The following is a 21,626-nucleotide window of genomic DNA, read 5'->3' as shown; positions in this document are numbered from 1 at the left end:
CCCACTGCTCACTTCCTCCTCTGCCCCCTGCCCCCACCTGTGTGTTGTACTCAGGGCAGGCCCTACACTCCTGGCTCTGACTTTACCTGGCTTTGTGGCAACTCTTTTTATTTCTGACTCTTATTCACATCTTTTGCTGCTATGAAACTTTTCACTGGGTAGAGGACAGTGATTGTTTTGATTTGTCCAGTATTTATCTTCCCTTTCTCTAAAATCAGAGCCCAGTTTCGGTTTTTAGACCCACCCCACACCCCCTTCATGAGGTGCAGTCTTTCTAAGACTGTCAATAGGCGCGCCCAACAATTTTTGGCCAAGGGAGGGCATCTGACCCAAGCCAAGTCAATCAGAAGCCCTTCTCCTGGAACCTGCATCTTGAAGGGAATAACACAGGACCCAACATGGTTAGAGCCACATCATCCCAGTCAAAGAAATGACTCCCTCTTACCACAGTACGACTGGCAAGCCCCTTCCCTTGTACCTTCTGAATAAATGGTTTGCCTTGCAGTTACAGTTGTTGTCTGTTGCTCGTAACCAGAGCACCCTAAGTAATACACAGTGTACATATATAAATGCATAGATAGCTTCCTCCTCACCTTGTATCAAAGGCAGGGACTGAGCCATTTATTCATTTTCTCATTCATTGATCAGCAAACCATTACCAAATAACCTACTCTGTGCCAGTTATGTGCTGGAAGTTGGGCAGTGCTTAAATGAACCACAGCCCCTGCTCCAAGAAGCCCAAGTCTACCCTTATAAAAAAAACATGGCAGTTCTTCCTTCAGCCCTTCATTCACTCATTCACCAATGCTCAGTGTGCAGTTCTTCCTTCAGCCCTTCATTCACTCATTTACCAATGCTCAGTGTGCACCTATTATGAACCAGAGGCTCTCCGAGGACTTGCTGACAGTGTAGAGGACAGAATCCTGGTCCACATGAGATCCTTAACTTGGTGCTAAAAATAAACTCAGAATCCCAGAGGGTTAGAGTCTGAAGGCCGCCCAGAATCCGGCCTGCTGGTTTTCAAACAATCCTGTGGGGTCCTGAGGGTTGAATACTGATGTTTCAGAAGATATTCTACTTTTTTTTTTTTACAGCTTTATTGAGGTATAATTTACATACCATAAAATTCACCCACTGTAAGTGTACAATTCACGGATTTTTTTTTAAGAAAACATATGGAGTTGTGCAACCATCACCACTATTCAGTTTCAGAACATTTCCAGCATGCTACAGAGTTCTCTCATGGGCCATTTTAACTTTATCATGCAGTCAATCTTTGCTTGATGCATTCTAGTTTTTATTTATTCATTTGATGCAGGGTCTCACTCTGTGTCCTAGGCTAGAGTGCAATGGCACAATCACATCTCATTGCAGTCTTGACTTCCCAGGCTCAAGTAATCCTCCCGCTTCAGCCTCCCCCTTCAGTAGCTGGGGCTACAGGCATGTGCCACCATGCCTGGCTAATTTTATTCTACTTGGTAGAGACAAGGGTCTCACTCTGTTGCCCAGCCTGGTCTCGAACTCCTGGCCTCAAATGATCCACCCACCTCAGCCTCCCAAAGTGCTGGGATTACGGGTATGAGCCACCATGCCTGGCCTACATTTTAGTTTTTATAAAAAGTCAGAACAGAATTTGAGAACCAGTGACTGATTCTAAACCACTTCTTCTACAGATGGGAAAACTGAGGCCCAGAGAGGAGAAAGGGCCTGCTGAGGACACTGGTGGATATATAGCATTGCCGAGATTCACCTCAGAGCAGCCTGATTTCAAAGCCCAGGTTCCTCCCACTCATGGAAAGTAGTTCTGAGGTAGAGTTGAGTCCTCAAACCACACAGTGGGAGTCCCAATCATGGCTTTACCATTTATAAGCTGTGTGACTATAGGCAAAATGTTTAACCTCTCTGGGCCTCAGTTTCTTCATCAGCAAGTGTGGAGAAGCATAGTCCCTGCCCCAGGGGTTGGTATGTGGATTCTATGAGATCACAGGTGTAAGATGCGTAGCATAGTGCATGGCACAGAGTAAGCATTCAGGGAAAATTGACTAATAATGATTGTTTAACCACATCACCATCTCCCTATTTGCCCTCAGAAATCTGGAAGTGGAAAAGACAGCAATTAAACAAAACCCTGAGTAGAAATGAGTGTACAGAGGCAGCTTTCTAAGAACCTGGTGCAATACCCCACCCTGGGCATCATTACCCCATGTGGCGAATGGAGCAACTGCTGGGGACTTGCTCAAGTAGGCTCCAACCCGGCAGGGCTGTTCCTTCCTCCCAGTTTCAGGATTTCCCAACAGGCCCACAACAGACACATTTCATCAGCCTCAGGGGAGCCTGGCTCCCTTCCCACCCCGGCCCAGAGGCGCCAGATGGGATGGAGGCTGGTTTTCTGCTTCTGAACCACTAAGAATGATGGGGCCCCATCCTTCTGCCCTCCCAGCAGCATCTCTCTGCCATCATGAAGCAGTTGAGCTTGATGGAGATGGGGCAGGGCACCCAGGAAGAAGGAAGAGGACTTAGCACAAAGTTACCTGCTGTGTATGTGTTATCTTCATCAGCCCCGCCCATCACGCCTGCTTGACATCAGAGGAAATGAAAGGTCAGAGAAAGGGGGTGATCTGCCGAAGTAAGGAGTTCCAAAAATATACAGTCTGAGGTAGACCAAGAGATCAGAAACAAGAGACCAGAGGTGGGATCAGGTCTAGGTAATGTGGCTCCCAGGAAGCAGAGTGACTTTTAAGCACACATACATTAGACATAATGTAGACACATTATAAAAAGCTCTGCTTTTGCAATGAAGGAAATATGATTCTGAAGGACTGCCTAGTTTGCTAGGCTGTGCTAGTGATTAGAGAGCCTGCTCCATAAGTAGCTATTTACCAAGCTCCTCCCGACTGCAGGGCCTCAAGAGTTCAGAGGTAAAATGACACCCCTAACTCCAAGAGCTTCCCAGACTATGGGGTGGTTGGACAAAATCCTACAGTCATCTGAGTTGGATTGTGATGAGGATCAGAATCACAGGACCCTGGGAGAACTAAGGAGAGAGTTAGGGAGCATCTGGCATTGAAGGGTGAATTCACTGTAGGGCTCAATAAGGCTTTGTGGCCCTGTGTAACTGGAACTCGAGGGTAGGAAGGGGAGAGACTGGAAAGGCTGGCTGATGTCAGATTGTTGAGGGTCTTGAATGATGGGCCATTTTAACTTTATCATGCAGCTCATAGGGAGCCACTGAAGGTGTTTGAGCAAGGGAGTGACACGACCAGAGAGCTCTTTAGGAAGACTGATCTGATGGCTGTTACACTTGGAGTCAACAGGAAAAATGAGGGAGAGCCTTCTTTAGGCCCCTTCCTTTTTCAAATTTATTTATTTGTTTATTTATTTCTTGAGATGGAGTCTAGCTCTGTTGCCCAGGCTGGGGTGCGCTGGTGCAATCTCGGCTCACTGCAACCTCTGCCTCCCACATCCAAGCAATTCTCCTGCCTTAGCCTCCCAAGTAGCTGGGATTACAAGCATGTACCACCATACCTGGTTAATTTTTGTATTTTTAGTAGAGATGGGGTTTCACCGTGTTGGACAGGCTGGTCTCAAACTCCTGACCTCAAGTGATCAGCCTGTCTTGGCCTCCCAAAGTGCTGGGATTCTAGGCATGAGCCACCACCGCTGGCCAATGTATTTATTTTTTGAGACAAGATCTTACTCTGTTGCCTAGGTTGGAGTGCAGTGATGCAATTACAGCTCACTGTAACCTTGAACTCCTGGGCTCATGCAATCCCTCTTCCTCAGCCTTTCAAATAGATAGGACCACAAGCCTGCTCCATGACACTCAGTTAATTTTTAAAAGTTTTCTGTAGAGATGAGATCTCACTATGTTGCCCAGGCTAGTCTCAAACTTCTGGGCTCAAGCAGCCCTCCTTCTTTGGAATCCCAAAGGCTGCAATGACAGGCATGAGCCACTGTGCCTGGCCTGGGCCCTTTCCTCAGGCTCCATGACTGAATGAAAGAGCAAACATGATGAACTGAGCATCTACTATGTGTTAGGCACTTGCTGAATTTAGAAATAAACAAATGTCTGTGCCAATGCAGAGATTACCCAGTCACCAGAGAGCAGATGATAATTTGGGGAACGGGCGGTGCTGCAAAAACCCAACACCAAGGAGAGGGGCTCCAGCAAAGAAAGACACAGGCATGAGCCACAGGATGGTCAGGAAAACTCGTTCAATGGCTTGGAGGCTGCTCTACATCCACCCTTAGAATTCACAGTGATGGTGCTGGCAGTGAAAAAGTCACTGATTATCTGGATGCTTTGTTTGCCAATGCATGGAACCACTTATTTTATCACAAATGTGAATAAATATGCAATGAGTGCAAACAAAAACAGTGACAGGTGTGGCCCCTCCCTCCGAGTCCTCCCGGGCTATTGGGATAACTTGAATGACGCTCCAGTGAAACCAGATGAATTGGGTGAAGCCAAAAGTGGATACTGGGCCACCCAGAGTGGTCTTCTTGGTGCTCCTGCCCCACCTTTAATTAAAGGTAGGCCATGGGGCTCTGGCCTTTAATCCAAGACCAGATACTCCGAGACCCACCACCTCTGTATTGCTGGGGCTCAGGCCACCATGCACCGGTGTTGTTGCCACTAACCAGAAAAATGGCTGTCAGCCTTGGGCTTCCACGTCACTGCAGCCACAAAAGGGGAACCTCCATGCTGTGCTGCTGGAGATAAGGTTTGGGAGGCTGATGTCTACCATCCAACTTCATGACTCTCAGTCAGGATGCATTCCTGCCAAGCCTCTAGCGCTTTGTCCTGGATACCACAAAGTCAGACATAGGCTCTGAGCCCACCGTGCTCAAGGCACAGGCCTGAAGAGCACCCAAGCCCAGCTCAGGCACCACTGGCTCCAGTTATTCCCTTCCAGAAAACCTAAGGTCCCAAGGGTCCAAAAGAGGGTGAGGCCATCGAGGGCCAGGATGACCGTGGAAGTGAACTGAGAAGGATGAAAAGAGCTTAAATAGGGACCTAATGAAACTCCACAGCTTCTGCACGGCAAAAGAAACAGTCACTAGAGTGAATCGGCAACCAACAGAATGGGAAAAAATTTTTGCAGTTTACCCATCTGACAAAGGGCTGATATCCAGAATTTACAAAGAACTCAAACAGATTTACAGGAAAAAAACAAACAAGCCCATTCAAAAGTGGGCAAAGGATATGAACAGACACTTTATGAAAGAAGACATATATGAGGCCAACAATCATATGAAAAAATGCTCATCGTCACTGGTCATCAGAGAGATGCAAATCAAAACTACATTGAGATACCATCTCACGCCAGTTAGAATGGCGATCATTAAAAAATCTGGAGACAACAGATGCTGGAGAGGATGTGGAGAAAAAGGAACACTTTTACACTGTTGGTGTGAGTGTAAATTAGTCCAACCATTGTGGAAGACAGTGTGGTGATTCCTCAAGGCCTTAGAAATAGAAATTCCATTTGACCCAGCAATCCCATTACTGGGTATATACCCAAAGGACTATAAGTCGTTCTACTATAAGGACACATGCACACGAATGTTCATTGCAGCACTGTTTACAATAGCAAAGACCTGGAATCAACCCAAATGCCCATTGATAATAGACTGGATTGGGAAAATGTGGCACATATACACCATGGAATATTATGCAGCAATCAGAAATGATGAGTTCGTGTCGTTTGTAGGGACATGGATGAATCTGGAGAACATCATTCTCAGCAAACTGACACAAGAACAGAAAATGAAACACTGCATATTCTCACTCATAGGCGGGTGATGAAAAACGAGAATACATGGACACAGGGAGGGGAGTACTAAACACTGGGGTCTATTGGGAGGAAAAGGGGAGGGCCAGCGGGAGGGGGAGCTGGGGAGGGATAGCCTGGGGAGAAATGCCAAATGTGGGTGAAGGGGAGAAAGCAAACAAAACACACTGCCATGTGTGTACCTATGCAACTGTATTGCATGCTCTGCACATGTACCCCAAAACCTAAAATGCAATAAATAAATAAATAAATAAATAAAAGAAAAGAGCTTAAATAAACTCGGAGAGGAAATACTGAGAAGGGGAATTGAGAACAGTGACAAAGCTGCAATTGCCTTTTTGTTTAGGGCAGGTGTATGTTCTTGGCAGGATAATTAGTTGGTCTATTAATTTTTGCCTTATTCTTACGAATGTACAAGAGACCCAAGAAAGAGGCAGCCCCCCGAAAATCAACTTTCCTCCAGAGAATGTCATACCCCAGAGATGGTGGAGCTGGACTGTTCTGGAGGAAGAGGTGCTCAAGGGTTAGACAAAATGGAAATCGGGGGCTGTATCCACGGAGACTGGTGGAGGCTTGGGAGGCCACCTGGAGCTGAGCCGCAGATAAGTAGGCCTGCACAGAGGCACACAGCCTGGGGACCTCGGTCAGGGCCTCCTCCCTCTCTGGCTTGACCTTCAGGGACAGAACAGCCAGGAAGCACTACAGACATAGCCATGAGGGAAAGAACACCTCAGACCCCCCTCAGCTTTCCAGATTGGCCCCACCCTGAAAACTGACTTACCTGATCTAGAAGGAAAATACATTTATCCTCAGCTGTTCGGTGGAACAATTTTGCACACCGTCATAAAGACATAGAGCAAATCACCACCAAATATTAGCAGTGGAGTTTGCGTCTGTGTTGTCCGCAGTCTATACTTTGTATACAGTGGATAGGAATTATTTTTTGTCATAAACAATTTTAAGAGGATGAAGCAGGTTTCCAAACAGCATTTCAGTTAAAAATTCTGTAAATGTCTGTATGCACTTGGACAAAAGGCCTGAGAGATGCTAATGGCACTTGTCTCTCATGGCCAACTTGTAGTTCTTAACTTATTTTCATTTTGAAATGAATATTTGAAATGAATTTATTTGAAACTAATAGAGAATTTCATTCTCTATTTGACTATAGTTTTTTTCTATAATCAAATGAATTATATAGTAAAGAAAAAAATAAATGGAATCTTTTTGAAAGGGTGAGTAGGGAATGACTCCTTCCCTATTTCATAGGCCTTCCTGGACACAGAAGAAGGAGGAAGGACTTTGGGGTGGGGAGATGGTCTAAGTAGAGTCTTGAAGGTGACAGCCTGGGTTGAGTTGAAGGCCATCTGGACAGGTGCCTGCATGGTGCAGTAACTTTGGCTGGGTAGGAAGGGCGGGACCAGATTTCAAAGCCCGTTAATCAAAATCCTTTTCCTCTCAGTGTGAGCATTTGCATCAAACTTTTGTGAAAGTGTCTGTCTCTATGTATCTACCCCTGTGAGGCAGACAGCCCTGAACCTCATAACTGGATGGGGAGGCCTCTGGTGCGTCATTCAACATGAGCCTTGGTTACAATTATTCACTCAACAGGCATTTATCGGGTCCCAGCCATGCTAGGCTCTGGGATGCAGAGCTGATTGTGATAGAGCTGGTGGAAGCAGCACAGGCTTCTTTAGACAGACCTGGGTAAGAGGCCTACTTCTACCAGTACACAGCTTCACAGCCTTTGGCAAGTTACTTAATCTCTCTGAACTCCAATTCATTTCTCTGTAACAATGATGAGACTACAACCTCCCCTGCAGGGGGCTGTCGCCAGGGTTAAATGGGGTAATCACATAGGTAAAGCCCTAGTGTGGAGATGGACTGGCATATCATGGAAGCTCAATAGGGGTCCTGCTCCTTTGTCCTTCTCCCTTGGGTCTCCTGCAACCTCCCGGCCTTCAGAGCCAGAGGGGAGAGGCAGATGTGAAACAGAATCTTTGCGCAACGGTCACGAGGATGAGCAATATGAATGAGTAATTCCTGTGCTTAGAGCCCGAACAGCATCTCATTCTCAGAACAACCCTGAGAGGAAGGGGTCACCATTCCTATTTACAGAAAAGAATACTCAGGGTCAAAGAGGTCAGGCACTTTGTCCAAGTCCACACACCTAGAAAGTGGCAGAGGTGGGACTCCACTTCAGATCTGTCTTGCTCTTGGCCATGGAACTCTATTCTTCTCCAATCTGATCAAGGCCAATGCAGGGATCTATCTAGGGTGTTGCTGGGCGTTGAACCATCCGCTGGAATCTGCCAGGTCTGGATCAGGCAGATGCAAGGATTCTTAAGATGGTGACTATAGGCTGGATGCAGTCGCTCATGCCTGTAATACCAGCACTTTGGGAGGCCGAGGCGGGTGGATCACCTGAAGTAAGGAGATTGAGAACAGCCTGGCCAACATGGTGAAACCCCATCTCTACTAAAAATACAATAATTAGCTGGGTGTGGTGGCGCACGCTTGTAGTCCCAGCTACTCAGGAGGCTGAGGCAGGAGAATTGCTTGAACCCAGGAGGCAGAGTTTGTAGCGAGCTGAGATCACACTGCTGCACTCCAGCCTGGTGTGCACTCCAGCATCTCAAAAAAAAAAAAAAAAAAAAAAAGATGGTGATGGTGACTGTACCTATAGGGCTTCCCAGGCTCACATGAAATTGAAGGTCTTAGATATGGGGTGCCTTTCAGGATAATGGCCTAAATTGATTAAAAACACTATCAGTGCATTAATTAGCTTGATTTAGCCACTCCACTATGTATATACATTTCAAAAGATCATGTTGTACACAATAAATACATACCATTTAATTTGCCAATTAAAAACAAATAAAATAAATTAAAATGTAAGAGAAACCTCACCAGGTCAGTGAGTATTTACCAATTGCTTCCAATAGGCCCTTGAATTCAGGCCGTAGAATTGTTGACCCTAGAATTCTATTTTTGTTTTTAGATGGGGTCTCACTGTGTTGCCCAGGCTGGTCTCAAACTACTAGCCTGAAGCCATCCTCTTGCTTCAGCCTCCCGAGTAGCTGGGACTACAGGTGCATGCCACTGTGCCTGGTTTTAGCTCACTGAATTCTCACAGTGACCCACAATAGAGATTCTCATCCTTATCCTAGGTATAAGGAGACTCAGAGCACACAAGTCCAGGGACTTGCCTGAAGCCACAGAGCTTGCAGGGACACATGGCCATATTCAGCAATCTCTAAGAAGAGCAGGGGGATTCCCCAAAAAGCCAGAGTTGTAGATCAAGACTTGAATGCAGGTCTGTCAGTCACTTAATGCCCCACATTTAATCCCTGGGGGACACTGCCAATCTGGACAGCCTTTCAACAGGGATCTTGATGTAAACACAAGGAAACAGGAACCCACCCAACCATGGATCCTGGGAGCAGGGAGCATTGTCCTTAAAGTGAAGGTGGCAGGCTGTGGTGGACGGTAGCCCTGGGTTTGAATTCCAACCTGGGCACTTAATGACTCTGTGACCTTGGGTGTGCCACAACCCCTCTCTGGCCTCAGTTTCCTTATCTATAAGGGGAGCTGTGACCATATGAAATAATGTCTATTTCAATGTCCTGTCTCGGGGCTGCCACTCTATGGACACACCCAACAAAGGCTTGTTGTGTTTGTATCTAAGGAGCCCAGCATTGTTTATTGGAGCCTCTGATGGGCAAACCCTTGACCCAAACCATTGCACAACGCTGGTCCCGATCATATGAGCCTTTGCGCCAGAGCTCAGGTCCCCTGAGTCCCTATGGCCTTATCCTGAGATGCTGAGGCTCCATGTCTGTGGCAATAGTTGCTTCATATGGTGGCAAGTCTTCTTGCAATGTGGGACATGGAGGCAGCCAAGAGCTCAGTGGGGTCACCTCTGTGTGCTCTGTCCCAGAGCGGGCCTGCTCTTCTTGGGGATTGCTAAATATGGCCATGTGTCCCTGGCACCATTCAGAGAGCTCCTGCCAGGGCTGGAGAGGGCTGGAGGCAGAAACAGTCCCCAGAAGCCACCATTGGTAGGGGCGTAGAAGTCCGATCCTACCATCTTTTTCATTTGTCCACCTTCTACCCCAGACACATCAGTGCTCCAATTTCTGTTCCATTACTTCTTCACTCTGTGACTGCGGACAGCTCACTTTTCTTCTCTGAGCCTTAGTTTCTTTATCTGTAATATGGGGTTTACCATTCCTGCAGGTCAGGGTTGAGGTAGAGATTAAAAGACATGATGAGTGTTGCGGGTCCAGCTCACGACCTGGCCCAAACTAACATGAGTAAATGTTAGTTTTCTGATGACCTTGGACAACCACCTTTTCTCGCTGGGCTTCAGTTATTTCACATCAAACATGACATCGGATGGCCTCTGGGGGCCTTTCCAGCTCTCAAGGTCTCCAGGCTTGTCCACAACTGGAACAACAACCTCAGGTGGTGTCAGCCATTGGGCAGAAAACAGAAGGGCGGGATCAGCTCGATGTCATTCGGCCACTGCCAGAGGCTGCAGGCAAGTTGCAGAGGCCTACAGCTTCCTACCCCCACCTTCCAAGCAGTAAGGACCTTCCCCTTATAGGGTCAGAACAGGGGCACAGCTGGCTCTCTGTCTACTACTCACATCTCTGGAGTTTCTCCAAGGCCACCTTTAGCAACTTGAGCCTTTTCAATTTATGGTTCTCTTGAGCACTAGCTTGTCTGGCCTCTCCTTATTCAATCCGTACCTTAACTTTCCCAAAACAATATAAGCTCTTGGGGGAAGGAGCTGTGGAGCAGGGCTTGCATGGTGCTGGGGCATAGTCAACCGTCTCTAAATACTAACCGGGTGCCTGTACATGCCAACTCTATGCTCACACTCCAGGAGGATGCTCAGCCTCCTGGTATTCATGCTTTTGCAATCCCCTCTTGCAGTGACTAGGGCTGGCCTGTGTGACCTATAGGATCTTGCAGAAATAATGGAATATAACTTCCAAGACTAGGCCATAAAAGGCACTGTGGATTCATCTTGCTCTTTGAGATTCCTCACTCTGGGGAAGCCAGCTGCTAGGTTGTGAGGACACAGAAGGGAGGTCTACGTGGTAAGAAACTGAGGCCTCCTGCCAACAACCATATGTACTCAGCTGCCAAAACAAAATACCACAGCCTGGGGGCCTTCAACAACAGAAGTTAATTTTCTCACAGTTCTGGAAGCTGGAAGTCCAAGATCAAGGTGGCAGCAGGGCTGATCTCTGGGGAAGGCTCTCTCCTGGGCTTGCAGATGGCTGTCTTCTTGCTGTGTCCTCACAGGGCCTTCTTCCTCCTGTGTGCATGCTCCTGGTGCCTCTTCTTCTTTTTAAAAGGACACCAGTCTTACTGGATTATAACCATCTTTATGACCTCATCAAACCTTAGTTACCTTCCCAAAGACCCTTTCTCCAAATACAACTACATTGCGAATTAGGGCTTCAACATAAAAATTTGGGGGGTTACATTCAGTCCATAATACCCTACGAGTGAGGCATCTTGGAAATCTGCTACGCAGCAGCAGAATAACTTCTGCACTAGGGGTATAAAATGACACCAGTGTAATGAACTGCTCCTTCCCTCTTTTAAGGGGCTCTGACTTGCTTACATCCTCTGGTGCCAACACATGATATTTTATCCTGCCTGGAAGTTTTCTGCAATTGTGGTTTGCTGCCCAGCTCTTTTAGGACCTCCTGGGATGTTGGTCTAGAATGCAGACCCTTAAGACTCTACACGAGACCTATTTTGCAGATGCCTATGCATGTGTTACCCCATGTCCCATCCCTCAGCTCACTGCTGAGTTCAGCCACAGCTGCAGTGGTGAATGGTTTGGTGCAAGCTGAGACTCACTTGCATAATCAGAGCCCCTCACAGGTAAGTGCAGAACATCTCTTCACCTTCTGCCCCAGGACTTTCTCCTTTCTCTGGCTAGGGGAGCCTTCTCAGCACATAAATAAATACCATCAGGATGCCCCAGGGGCAATCCTCAACCAATAGGAATAAGGCCTGTCCTTTCAACAAACACTCTTGGGAGTATTTACCTATGGGGAGAACAGCAACTCTTCCTCCTCCTCTGATTCACTCTGTCACACACAACTGGTTCTTCTAAATATCCTCTCCCAGACACTGCTGCACCCAAGTCCCTGTCTCAGGCTCTGCTTTCATAAACCCAGACCTACTGAATCAGACTCGGTGCCAGGGGCCCTAGGAAACAGTGCTTATGAAAGTTCCCTGGGTGGTTTTCAGGCATCCTTAACCTTGAGAATGGTGCTTTGAGTAGCTTCCCAGGTTGTGAACTAAGTGCCCTGCTTCCAAGAGCTGCTGAATATAAGATGTGCTGGGCACCTTCATCGCCCCTCTGGATCCACGCCCCATGCTTTGCACCCTGGGAGGCTGACTTGTATGGTTTACATCAACAGGCATCCTCTCCCTCTGGTTTCTGGCTGGCTTCAGTCAATGGAACACATGCAGGAAGCCATATTGGGGAAACAGAGAAGGATCTAGGATTTATTCCCCCAGTTCCTTCCCTGCGGTGTTCCCCTAGGCTGGCTGCCCTCTGGACCAAGGTCAGGCCCCTCTTAGGCCACTGTCTTCCCACAGCTGGCTCCCTCTGCAGGTCCTGGTGACCTGTGGAAAGTAACTGGTCCTGGGCTCGGCACTATCCCTGTGGTTTCCCTACACTCTGCTCTTCCCTTTATAAATTATCCCTTTATCATTAAGCACCCTTCAAATTACCCACTTTGAGTGTGCCTGCTATTTCCTGGTGGGATCCTGACACAGTTCTCTTTGTGCTCCATGTCCTGTTGTAGACAGAATAAATCATGTTTCCCTTAGGTGACTGTAGCGGTTGCAAGGTATTTGCTCCAGAAACGATTTCCTTTTCCTTTGGCTATATCCCTGGATTTTTGTTTGCAGAAATTCTTGCCTGCCCAGCGTGGTCCAGGTGGGCTCCAACCTCTGCTTCTGGGATGGGCATGTGATACAGGGTTAAGCCCATTGGCTTTTTGCATCCCCCCGGACACAGCAATTGGTTAGGTGGTGCATCATGTGACCTTAGCTAGACCAATCAGGTTGAAGTTTGAACACCAGCCGGTGCTGCCTAAAAAACATGGTAGTTTCTGATCTGGAGCCTCCATGACCCTGCTAGATTTTTTAGGAGTGTCATACTTCACCTTGAGCTGAGCTGCAGTGTGGTGTCTCTGTCAACTACGTGTCCTTGGGTAAATTACGTAGCAATTCTGTCCCTCATTTACTTCTTGAAAAGGTACATGGTAATTTACTAAGTGCCTTAATGGGCTGTCTCATTTAGTGCCTTGTGAGACTAAATGAGATAACTCATGAAAGAAGTTGTTGGAACAGGGATTTTACTAAAGCAGATCTTCCAGGCTTTACCTGAAGGTCTCTTCTGTCCTAGGACCCAGATAGAAGTCAGTGGAGCTGGGCTGGGAAGACATTTGTGACAGCCTCCTGCTGTACTGCACCTCCTCCTTGGAATTGCACCTCCCACCATAGAAGGCTTTGCTACGAAGTCAAGCTCCTCAGACCTGTCACTTCTCACTCTTTTTTTTTTCCTTGACAGGGTCTCACTCTGTTGTCCAGACTAGAGTGCAGTGGTGCAAACACAGCTCACTGGAGCCTCAACCTTCCAGGTTCAAGTGATCATCCTCCCTCAGCCTCGTGAGTAGCTGAGACTACAGGCAAGCACCACCACATCTGGCTAAATTTTTAATTTTTTTTGTAGAGACAGGGATCTTGCCGTGTTGCCCAGGCTGGCCTCAAACTCTTGGCCTCAAGTGATCCTCCTGCCCTGGCCTCCCAAAGTGCTGGGATGCCAAGCATGAGCCACCACGCCCACTCATCACTCTTTAAGAGGCTTCTGGTTGCTCACAGGTCTGGCTTTCAGCAGTTCCATTCCACTGGCTCCCCAGATGTACCCATGCATGTCAGAATCACCCCTCCCCATACTGACACAAATTAGCACCCGAACCTGATTTCCCACACTTCAAAGAGACAAAGTTCTCTGAAGAGGGTGGGAGCTGGGTCCTGGGAAGCATCATTCTGGGAGGGCTTTTATGTCTAGCTTGGCTGACACAAGGGGGCACGATGCTGCTCTCCTTGCTGTCCCTCTAGTCTAACGTTTCCTCCTAAGCCTCATCAGTTACTGCTTCAGAGACTACCCCCAGCATCCTTTGCAAACAGCTATTTGGTCTCAGCCAGGCCTGGACCCTTAGTGAAGCAAGACAAGAAGGGAAGGAGCTTCCTGAGCTGTCTGAAATATGCCCTCGATAGACCAGCCTGCCTGCTTGCCTGCCTGCCTGCCTTCCTTCCTTCCTTCCTTCCTTCCTTCCTTCCTTCCTTCCTTCCTTCCTTCCTTCCTTTCATTTCCTTCCTCCCTTCCTTCCCTCCTTTCTTCTTCCTTCCTTCCTGCCTCCCTCCCTCCCTTCCTTCCTTCTTGCCAGGGTCCCTCTATGTTGCCTAGGCAGAGTGCAGTGCCTATTCACAGGTGCGACCATGGCTCACTAGCCTCAAACTCCTGGACTCAATTTTCTGGCCTCAACTTACTGAGTAGCTGGGACTACAAGGGTATGTCACCATACCCGGCTAGAATTTCATGCCTTGAGGTTAAACATTGCTGTATTCAGATTCCCCTTCAAAAAATGTAATGTTCAAGACCCCTTTTAGGATCTAGAATCTGGCTCATTTCCCACTATTCTTTCATATAAGCCCAGTGTCCATCCCCAGTGGATGGCTTAGTGTTTCTGGAATTGTCTGTGACTTTACCTACACTGTTCCTTTACATGGAGCATCCTTTGCCCTTTCTCTGCTTGAGCAGCTCCTACTGAACATTTAAGACACAGCTTAGGCCAGGTGTGGTGGCTCATGCCTGTAATCCCAACACTTTGGGAAGCCAAGGTGGGCAGTTCACCTGAAGTCAGGAGTTAGAGACCAGCCTAGTTAACATGATGAAATCCCATTTCTACTAAAAATACAAACATTAGCCTGGTGTGGTGACACGTGTCTGTAATTCCAGCTACTTGGGAGGCTGAGGCAGGAGAATGGCTTGAACCTGCGAGGCAGAGGTTGCAGTGAGCCAAGATCACACCACTGCACTCCAGTCTGGGTGACAGAGCAACAGTCTGTCTCAAAAAAAAAAAAGACACAGCTTAGTTGCTGCTTCCTCCATCCTCCAGGCTGAGTTAGGGACTCTCCATTGTGTGCCTACAGCTTCCCATACTCATTTCGCTACCGCCCGTACCTCTGCTGGGTTTACTTTGTTGGTTTACTTGTCTGCCTCGCTAATTAGACAGTGTTTCTTTCTTTTCTCTACCTCCCTCCTTTCTCTCCTCCTTTCTTTTCCTTTTTTTTTTCCAGGGCCTCACTCAGTCACCCAAGCAGGAATGCAGTCGTGTGATCAAAGCTCACTGTAGTCTTGACTTCCTGGGCTCAAGTGATACGCCCACTTCAGCTTCCCAGGTAGCTGGGACTACAGGTATGTGCCACCATGCCCAGCCAATTTTTGTATTTTTTGTAGAAACAGGGTTTTGCCATGTTGCCCAGGCTGGTCTTGAACTTCTGACCTCAAGTTATCCACCTGCCTCAGCCTCCCAAAGTGCTGGGATTACAGGGGTGAGACACTGCACCTGGCCCCAGTGCATTTCTTAAAGGCAGGGCTCATGATGAGTTCACCCTAGTGTCCTCAGCATTCAGGATCTGGGTATACAGTAGGTGACTATCTGTATGAGTGGGTGACTGCTGCTGTCCCAATTCCAGCCACCTCTATTGCTAACCTGGCATCTTCTTAGTTTGGGATCCTCCAACAAGCAGACCCTGAGAGAGGGTTTGAGCTCGAGTAGTTTATTTGGAAGGTCAGAGAATACTGGTAAGGCAGTGAGTGAGGAAATGAGGCTGGAAGAGGAATCAGCCAGAATAGTTTTCAGGCAGATTGGCGCTGTGGGAGACTGGCTCTGAATCCCATTGGGGAAGCTCTGGGAGTCAGTGCAGAACTGACATCCTACCTGAGCATGAGGGAACCGAGGTATATATGTCCGAACTAATTCATCATCAGTCCTCAGTCAAGAGCTCTCCTGGGGAGCACTGAGACCCTGGCAAATCTAGTCAGCTGCATGAAACAACAGCAAAGCAGACTTGTGTGGCTAGAAAGGGCTCAGGCCAGGAACCACAGGGGCTGGAGGCCAGAAGTCAGGCCAGCGTGTGCTCAGGTGGTGAGACACCAGTCTCCTGCATTGGAGCTGCTGGTCCCTACCTCCAGTTTCTCCATTCCAAACCTGACCCACACATTGCTTGAGGGAAGGGACTGTCTCACTCACCTTTATGTCCCCAGCATTCAACAATAGGGCTGTCTCAGAGGTGACACCTGAATGAGTGAACAAATGAGTACTTAATAAATGAATGAACAAATGACTGAATATGTGACTCAATGGAGTGGCTACCAAATCAGCAAATTTTTCAGCCCTGGCAGGAGAAATTCAAGGTCTGGAGATCCCTGGGAGCCCAAATGCAGAGAGAGACAGAGAGAGAGAGGGAGAAAGAGAGAGCAGCGAGCACATAGGTAGGTGGTGGGGTGAGGGCAGGAGAGATGGAGGTGGGCAGTGATGGGGAGGAGGGAGGACTCCCCATGGCTTTGAGGCTGGCTGGCCAGGTGGCCATGAAGAAAGGCTCTTTTCACATATTTTATGGGGTGGGGAGGCTCCCCAGGCCTCAGGGCCTTGCTGCTGTGGGAACAGTTTCCGCCCTGGGCCTGTGGGATTGCGTGACTTCTGGAGCTCTGGGCCCAGGGTGTGGAGGCAAGCAAATGCCATTAGCCCTATCAGTGATCTCCTGGCGCAGATATGGAAGTTTGAGGAGGCCCAGCCGGCTCTGCCCAACTGTAAAGAGACGTGATTGAGGCGGGTCATGGGAAGGTGGCAGTGATTAAGGGGGGTCGAGTCCTGCTGACTTCCTGCCCAGCAGGTACTGGTGACCAAGGGAGTCAGAGGATGGGGTGTTAGTCACAGCACAAACCCTCTCACGGAGCTCATAAAACCCAGGCAGAAAGTTTGCTGGGGGACCTCCAATGGCTCCAGGGAGAAAACCTTATTCCCTTGGAGCTGGAATTGTACATGCCCTGAGGCCTGACTCAGGAGCCGCTGGTACAGAGACACCAGGTCTGGTAACAGTACTAATAACACAGTGGCCCCAGGAGTTCTAGTCGGTGGTATTTGTGAAGCACTTTCTCCTCCCATTATCTCATCTAATCCTCCCATGGCCCTGTTAGGTCTGTAGAAGTGACAATCACCTCCATCTAACTGATGGGAAAACTGAGGTCTTGGGCTTGAAAACATGGGGGTGGAAAAGAGGAATGCGCGGGGCTTCTGAGCAGGCACTGACTTTCAGTGACACCACACCACGTCCAGGTTTTGGCACTGGCTGAGGTCCAGGGGCACAGGTTGGGGCGGTGGTAGCAGCCTGCAGGAGGAGGAATCTGAAGTGTGAAAGGACTCTGCCCTCTGGGGCCTGCTGTCTGTCTGGGCCACTGCTGGCCTGATAATAAAACTCTCTCTCCCAGAGGCAAGATAGGCACTCAGAGGAGCTTTCCTTTGAGTTACCGGAGAGAATAAAGTCCTGTGACGGCATCAGCAAGGCATGCCTCTTGGACGGTGTGCGCATGTGTGTGTGCAGACAGAGTGGAAAAAACACCCACTCTGGGGTGGTGGAAGCAGCCACAGGGGAGGGCCCTAACCCTTTTATGGAGGCCCCTGACCCTCAATTCCCAGAGGTCTTTGGTTCTGCCAATTTGAAGGAGAGTCACTGTACTTGAATTCAGAAGGCCTGAGTCTAAATCCCAGTTCTGTCACTTACTGGCCTCAGTTTACCTGCCTTTGAAATGGAACAATACTCTTTCTCTCAGATGGTCACTGTGCTGGAGAAATGAGACAATGGACGTCCTCACCCCTGAAAGGCTCCTGAGAAGGGCAGCTGAATGGGAATCCCATTTCTCCAGCAGCCCCCGGCACGCAGAAGGCACTTTGTACATCTTTAAGGAGCCAGTGGATACAAAGACAACAGAGACATTTAGACCTCCTGACCCCAGTGGGAAAATGGGGCTTGTGGGGGCGAAATGACTGACCTGCGGTCCTACAGGGAGCTCTGGCAGGAACACATGTTGGCCTCCTTTTCTGAGGCTGTTATGTGACCCTCGCCACCTTCTTCCATAGCTCCCACATTTCTCCCCCACCCCACCTGCACCTCTAAGCTCCAGACATCCATAGATCAAACAGCCAACTAGGCACCCCTGTCTGGGTGCCACACAGGTGCCTCACCTTCAGGGTTTCTGAAGCAGAACTTATTAATGTTCTCTCTCACAAGCCCCCTAGTCCAATAAAGAGTATGTACCTGTCCCACAATCCACGTCACCTGAGTATCACCTTGAGAGCTTCCCCTCCCTCCCTCCATGTAAGTAGAACCTGGACAGTTTCCCAAATCTGTCTACTACTTCCCACCCCACTGCCAATGCCACCCCTCACCATGCCACCCCCACCTCTTATCTGTATGACGGCCACAGCCTCCTAGTAGTTTCCCACCCTCCGGTCAAGTCCCATCTCCTGGACTGATGAAGGGATCACTAGAGGGAATATCTCATTTGCAGCTTCCCTGCTTAAACCCTCTAAGGCTCTGCATGCTCCCTGGATAAAGTAGAAACACTCAGTCCATCAGTCTAAGTCCTGATCTATATTTAAAAAGCCTTGTTTCTATTCTACTGTTCCAGCCGTTTCTCCTCCCCCAGCACCCTCATATCCCAGCCACACCCCAATACTTATACTTCCCAACATGCCACGTGCTTTTGCACAGGAGCCCTTGGCCGGGCATTTTCCTTGCCTGCTGGACCACCCTTGTAAATCCTTCCAGCCATCTCAGATGTCACCTCCACCGTGAAGCCTTCCCTTGCCTCCCCGGGGCAGAGTGAAACCTCTTCCCCACTTCTACAGTAACAGAAACCACAGAGCTCAGGTTATCTGGCAAATTAAAAATAAATTCTTTCACTGGAAAGGGCTGGAGAAACATGGCTGCCTTCTTCCGTCAGGACGTGCACAGCGTCTGTCCCGGCATTCGTGGCATTGGCTTACGTGCTAAGTGCTCTCATACTTCGTCTATCTCATTCCTTATGGTAACTTCGACAGGTAGGTATGAGCTTGCCCAATTAGAAAAGAGGAAACGTAGATGCTTACTTGGCTCGCCCACGGTGATACAGTTATGAAAGGGCCGCGTGGGGCATTTGAACCCGGCTGCCTGCCTCTGAGCCATTCCACTCCTGGCACTTGTCTGGCATCTTGTTGTTGCCAGCGTTTGTGCTTATCTCCTCCATGAGAGTGAGTTCTTTGGTGACCCAAGTCATGCTAGGCTTATCTATGTGTCCCTAGAGCATGGGGACATCTGGGGACAGAGAATGTCAGCATTTGCTGACATGGAGCTCAAATCTCTTCCTCCCTCCTCTCAGATGAACATGAGTGACCTTTTGTCCCTTTTCAGGCTCTCTCCTGGGCTCCATTTTGGCCAGATTTTCTTTGTCTTCACCATGCAAGCAGGGTCATGGGACAGAAAGTGTTACTATTACCCGGGCAATGGTTGGCAAGGAGCTTTTCTCCCTGCAGGACAAGAGGGCCTGTGCCTCTCAAAGTGAAGTGCACAGCCCTCTCTTAGGGGCACTTGAAGCCACAGGAAAGATGTAGTGCTCCAACCTGGTGACTCTTTTTCTTCTCAAAGTTTTGGGGTAGGTAGAATAAATGAAGTAACTTAACTTCTAAATGAACTTATACATTAATTTAAAAATTACAAATATATATAACATCTATATGTAAGGTATTTATAGATATATGTGGGAGTAAATGACAAAGCTGATGCTAACGTGTAGGAGAAAACATGCGTGAGCTGCATTAGACTACACTCCTCACATCTCCAGGGAACATGGTGGAAACAAGCAGCAAGCAACAGGGCCAAACCGGGTTCCTAGCTATGAGCCTCCACCCTGGCTAGGGGCGTAAGGAGATCTGCCCTGGTTCCTAGGTCCTCTCTTGCAGCAGGTCTCATTTAATGGAAAGACCATGGCTCTGGGGCTAGGAGGACCTAAGCTGGAATCTGAGCATGGAGTTATGGCTCTGTGACCTGAGACTTCAGGTTCTCTCTTTCCCCTTGAGTCTCACAGGCTTGACTACACTCTGTGGAATATTCTCCCTGCCTCTGCAGGTCCCCCCTCTACTCTCCTCTACCAGGCTATGTGCTCCAGGAGGCTGAATCGTAGGCATGGGATCTATTGGCTCTTTTGCTGTCTGGCTTCCAGCTGGACTTGGCCAATGGGAGACTTTGGCAGGAGGCTGAGAGGAGAAAAGGAGTCCTGGCCATGCTGGAGCGAGCGAGCAGTGGTTGCACTCCTTGGTGTTAGGGGTGCGACTCCTGCGGGGAGCCTCTTCTCTGCCTGCACTCCTCTGGAGGTCCTGCCACCTTTGCTTCCCCTTGTCCTTTAGAGCTGGGTACAGTGGGGGTAGAGGCTTTCTGCGGAGACTGGCCTTGGCGTGTTTCACAATCCTCTCCTGGTTTCCCTTAATTTTAACCCTCCCACAACCTTGAATCTAGTCCTTGCCTGACACACTCTTCAATGATCCCTTTTGAGTGTGCCATGTCCCCCTGCTGGGATCCTGACCCATACACCACCTCACTGGGCTTGTGGAAGGATTCAGCAGACAGAGAGCCATTTATAAGTAAAGCTTGTACTTGGTGCCGAAGAAGAATACTTGCTATCGAGAGGTGACAAAGTGGAGAGGCAGGGGACAAGAGAGGCAGCCCTGGCTAGAATCTTGACAGTAGGAGGCAACTCCTAAAACTCCTCCTTCCCCAGCAACTGTCCCCCACCCTGCAGCCCTGGGAGGCCTGGCCGGGGAGAGGCTTTTCCAGGGCACGGTTCCCACTGCTGTGGCAGCAGCGGCAGCATCATCGATAACATGCTGGCTCCTCGGAGGCCTTCCTGGCTCCAGCCCATCTGGCAGGCTCAGACGGCCAGGGACCCCAGGCCAGGAGCTGCCAACCTGCTGACTCAGCACAACGCCCCTCTCTCAGCAGCTTGGCTTTGGGTGGGAAACAGCCATCCATCCGGTGTCCCTCCCCTCCCCTCGGAGGTGGCTGGACCAGCCCCAGGCCTTTAGTAAGTGCTGGCTGTTGCCTGGTCCAGGCCTAGGTCGCTAGGAGGGGTGAATGCAAACTCTGGCAACAGAGAACACAGGCCTCTGATGGTCAGCCAGAGAGGGCTATTTCTTCCTGCCAGTCTCCCCGAGAGGCCCCCAAGGCCTTGGGATATCAGAGCTGGAAGGGCAGATCAGCTGAGTGTGCAGATGGGGAAACCAAGGCTCAGAGAAAATGACTTCCCAAGGCCCACTGCAAACCCCTTTCAGAACCCAGGACAACACCAGACAGGTCCTCATGGGCAGAGGCTCATGACATTTTCTCTGGTGGAGGACGCTGGTTACCAATGTCCCCTGGCCAGGATGAGCTCCTGGCAAATCCTGTGAGGTCAGAGGTGCTTGTCTTTTGAAGATTTTAATTATTTATGGGACTCTAAGCACTTCATCCATCTGTGACCTCTTATTCTCACAACAACTCTATCACATAGGAATTGGGGACTTCACCAATTAGACGAAGAAGCTGAGCCCAGAGACAGGAAGCAACCTGTCTGAGGTTGCATAGATAGCATGTGGCAGAACCAAAGTCAAACTGAAGTCTTCCCTGCCCTAAAGCTTTTGCTCTGCCAACCAG

This window comes from Callithrix jacchus, chromosome 15 (genome assembly GCF_049354715.1).
Source record: "Callithrix jacchus isolate 240 chromosome 15, calJac240_pri, whole genome shotgun sequence".
Classification (NCBI taxonomy): Eukaryota; Metazoa; Chordata; class Mammalia; order Primates; family Cebidae; genus Callithrix; species Callithrix jacchus.
Note: the sequence above shows the minus strand (reverse complement) of the source record.